This window comes from Cebus imitator, unplaced genomic scaffold (assembly GCF_001604975.1).
Source record: "Cebus imitator isolate Cc_AM_T3 unplaced genomic scaffold, Cebus_imitator-1.0 Scaffold231, whole genome shotgun sequence".
Classification (NCBI taxonomy): domain Eukaryota; kingdom Metazoa; phylum Chordata; class Mammalia; order Primates; family Cebidae; genus Cebus; species Cebus imitator.
The window spans coordinates 2,025,490-2,030,088 of record NW_016107546.1 but is presented as its reverse complement, the minus strand read 5'-3'; the positions used below and the strand labels follow the sequence as shown (position 1 = coordinate 2,030,088).

Genomic DNA, 4,599 nt, shown 5'->3' with positions numbered 1-4,599 from the left:
AAAAAAAAAAAAAAAAAAAAAAAAAAAAAATAGTGTGGTCATTCATATAGTCACCTTCTCCTTCACACAGAACAAATAGTTACCAAATTCTTTCAGTTCTGACTCAGAAATGTTTTTTGAACCTATTATTTCTTCTCCTCTGCTGATAATCTAATCTAGTCCTTCATCTTCTCTTATCTGCTCTGCTTTTTTTCTGTAGTTAGCATTGTTATCTTTCTGAGCAAAGATCTGTTAATGCACCTTCCCTGTTCCAAAAACCTTTGACTCTACACTGTTTACGTATCAAGTACAAGCTTGTTTGTAGGACTCACGTAGTCTCTTTCTTTACTTTTCTAACCTCATTTCTTGCCCTAGTCATAATGCACCTAGGTGTCCATTTATACTGGATACCAGCTGTTTCTTGAATATGCTTTTGTTGTTTTTTTAATGCCATACTTCTACCTGGAATTCGCTGACTGCTTTATCCCTTCTCTACCTGGGGAACCCCTCCCTCAAAGGCGTGGCTTATGGAGTTACCTTCCTTAAAGCTCTGAATTAATTATTGGTTGCATTCTCTCTGGACTTACACATATCTTCTGTGGGTGTGGAGCACATCAGGGTGACTTTTATATTTTCTGCTTACTCAGAATCTCTTCCATGTGGATTATAAACTTCCTGGTATCTGTCTCTAATTTGTTCATCCCAAGAGTTTGGCAGTATTGGGATACATAATATAAACTCAGTAGTTGTTAGTTGATATAAAATAGTAAGGCTTTTCTGTTTTTACTAGAAACAAAGCAAAAGGATTTCTGTTCATTTGAATACTGTAAAATTTTTCCTTCAATCTTGCCTGATTTTGAGTTTTCTTATCTTTCTTTAAAAGATGCTTCTTCTAAATTTTTTGTCTACTGTAGGTCTTTGGGATCAACATGGCCCAGAACTGGTCTGGACACCCAGCAATATTATTTATTGATAGGAGTCAGAGAGCCTTGGGCCAGTCTAATTGTGACTACAAAAATGGAACTTTGGTTAAACTCTTGTGTTTTTGCATGTAGGCTACTGAATTGTGCTTTACCTTGCTACAGTTGTGTGGAGGCTGGTCACCAAGTTTGGATGTTATTGAAAGGTATAAGACTATCTTTTTCATTAAAACAGGTCCTAATATTTCACTTAAGAGATGTTCCTGCTAGGCTTGCTTCTCTAGATTTGAGAAATTCTTCTCTGAATTACATTTAAATTCTAACACTGAGCTTGATTTTTTATATGAGAGTAAGCTTTCATTTTAAGATAATGATTTCTATTCTTTGTACAGGTATGTACTTCTTATATTTTCTACTATCTATAGAATTGTTTGCATCAAGAATTTTCCAGGCCCAGGAGGGTGCAGTGGTGCAGGCCTGTAATCTTAGCACTTTGGGAGGCCAAGGTGGGCGAATCACTTGAGTTCAGGAGTTCGAGACCAGCCTGGCCAATATGGCGAAACCCCGCCTTTACAAAAAATTACCTGGGTGTGTGATGTGTGCCTTTAGTCCCAGCTACTTGGGAGAGTGAAGTGGGAGGATGACCCGAGGCCATGAAGTCGACAGTGCAGTGAGCCTAGATCATGCCACTGTACTTCAGCCTGGGGGACAGAGCTGTTTTAAAAAAGAGAAAAGGAACATAGTGTCTCAGATGGAAGACCTAATAGAAGCAGTCTCTGTTAGATTTATTTTTTCTATTTTGTTACATAATGTTCACATCGAACGATTGTTTTTCATTGTGACTGCTAAGAGTGAAGTTTTAAATTTTTTTTTTTTTTTTTTTGAGACAGAGTCTTGCTCTGTAGCCTAGGCTGGAGTGTAGTAGCACATTCTTGGCTCACTGCAACCTCCACCTTCCGGTTTCAAGTGATTCTCCTGCCTCGGCTTCCTGAGTAGCTGCGATTATGGGCACCCACCACAACACCCAGCTGATTTTTAAATTTTTAGTAGAGATGGGTTTCACCATGTTGGCCAGGCTGGTCTCGAACTCCTACCTCGTGATCCACCCGCCTCGGCCTCCCAAAGTGCTGGGATTACAGGCATGAACCACCACGCTCAGCCAAGAGAGTGAAGTTTTTATGGTGTTGCTACACATTATAGACATATAGAAGAAACATCTTGGCCGGGCGCGGTGGCTCAAGCCTGTAATCCCAGCACTTTGGGAGGCCGAGGCGGGTGGATCATGAGGTCAAGAGATCGAGACCATCGTGGTCAACATGGTGAAACCCTGTCACTACTAAAAATACAAAAAATTAGCTGGGCATGGTGGTGCGTGCCTGTAATCCCAGCTACTCAGGAGGCTGAGGCAGGAGAATTGCTTGAACCCAGGAGGCGGAGGTTGCGGTAAGCTGAGATCGCGCCATTGCACTCCAGCCAGGGTAACATGAGTGAAACTCCGTCGCAAAAAAAAAAAAAAAAAAAAAAAAAAAGAAACATCTTGTTATTTAAAAATTCTATGTAGCATTTATCCATATTTATACTACAAATACATGTATTTTTAATTCTTCTGGGTGCATTTAGTAAACTTAATAATTTCAATATGCAGTTGCTCTAATCATACTATCTGATATACATGAAAATGTAGAAAACAGTTTCTCTGAAGGCTTTGAAATTGCTTTGTCTATCTTTATGTATTTAGAAATAAAAGTAATTTGGAAATGAAATAGTTTTAAGGAGGAACTATGCTGCCTCTAAAAGCCAGGTTATCATACCAGGGTAAGCTAGGCAGGTTCACCTGCTTTTCAGCCTTGTCATGGCTCACGCTTGTAATCCCAGCACTTTGGGAGGCCGAGGTGGATGGATCATGAGGTCAAGAGATCGAGACCATCCTGGCCAACATGGTGAAACCCCGTCTCTACTTAAAAATACAAAAATTAATTGGGCATGGTGGTATGCGCCTGTAGTCCCAGCTACTCGGGAGGCTGAGGCAGGAGAATTGCTTGAACCCAGGAGGTGGAGATTGCAGTGAGCCAAGATTGCGCCATTGCACTCCAGCCTGGTGCCTGGCGACAGAGCTAGACTCTGTCTCGAAAAAAAAAATGTTCTTTTATGATATTTAATATGACATGTGCCTGAAACATCTAAGCAGTGAGGTGTGAATTCCTCTACTTGGGGGTACTCCTGGAGAGTGGCACTCACATGGGATGACAGCAATAAAGCCTCCCTGTCTCATGTGCCTAATCACTGAAGTATTTCTGGACATTGTGTTAAAGGACGCATATTTAGTCTTCAGACTAAAGTATTGGCATATGCCCAAAGATTGGCATTCATATAATACAGTGCCAAGGAGTCCCATATGCCCTCTGGGACCTTGCAACTTCTTCATATGGTGAACTGTAGAGATGCTGCATCATCACTTACCATCTGACAGTTAGTTTGCAATGAGAAATAGTAATGATATGTGTACTTTCTTTCATTCTCAATTTAAATGTTGCAAATCTCAAAATTGTAGATTTTTGAGTATTTTATTAATTTAACAGATGGAAGTTATATTTAAACTTATTAAGTGAAGTAATTACTGGGTTTGCTCCTTGTTCCTGTCCACGTAATTTAGAGTAAAAGGCCTATGCTCGGTCTCTTCTTTTCAAGCTTTCAAATTCCTTTGACAGCCTGTATGTGAAATTCAAAAGCCATTAATTTGATGTGTTAATTTTGCACTTTTTGACTTACTGCAAAGATCTTATAGTTTCCATAGCAACTATAACCTATCCAGATTGTGTAATATTCTTTACGGTATTAAAAATAAAACTATGCAATTACATGAGCTTCTGGACTACTTTGTCTAGGGGAACTGAGGGTTGAAATATTTCTGTTGAAAAAATTATGGTTTCATGTGAAAAAATTTTCAGAAAGCTTTTTTTCTACTCTTAGCAAAGATCTCATTTATTTTTTATTTTATTTATTTACAGAAAGCTTTTATAATTTTGTTTCAAGAATACATCAAACTTAAATATTTAGCAATAGCTACGTGGTAGACAATTTAATTATTAAATGTGTAAAATTTACATTGTAAGCAATGTGTTCAGCTTCTCAGGCACATGTGCTCTCACTCATGTACCCACAAATACATTTAAGGCACAGAAGGGACACTTGGCTTTTATTAAATTCAGTCACCTGCGCTTGTGCTTCTTAGCGGCTTCTGAGTGGTCTGAAAAAGTCTAGTTTTATGTTTGGGGAAAAAAACAGGATGGAGAAAAAGGGAAAAAGAAAAAGATCATTTAAGCTTTCCTTATTTTTTGACTTTGCTCTTTAAAACATGCCTGAGCTATCACTTTGAAAATACTAAAGATTGTTTTAGAAGGTATTTTCGGAGTATCAAATTATTTTGGCTTTTTTCCTTTTTACCGCTAATTCTAATTTAAAAGTCAATATAATATTAGCACCAGCCGGGCGCGGTGGCTCACGCCTGTAATCCCAGCACTTTGGGAGGCCGAGGCGGGTGGATCACGAGGTCAAGAGATCGAGACCATCCTGGTCAATATGGTGGAACCCCGTCTCTACTAAAAATACAAAAATTAGCTGGGCATGGTGGCGCATGCCTGTTATCCCAGCTACTCAGGAGGCTGAGGCAGGAGAATTGCCTGGACCCAGGAGGCGGAGG

General features: G+C 39.3%; 1 protein-coding gene across 4 annotated transcripts in view; it reads left to right on the top strand.

Moving 5' to 3' along the window:
* The window catches only part of CDK19 (cyclin dependent kinase 19), a 200,354-nt gene that overhangs the window by 70,894 nt on the left and 124,861 nt on the right, over positions 1-4,599 (top strand). The gene's annotated exons all lie outside the window — the stretch shown is intronic.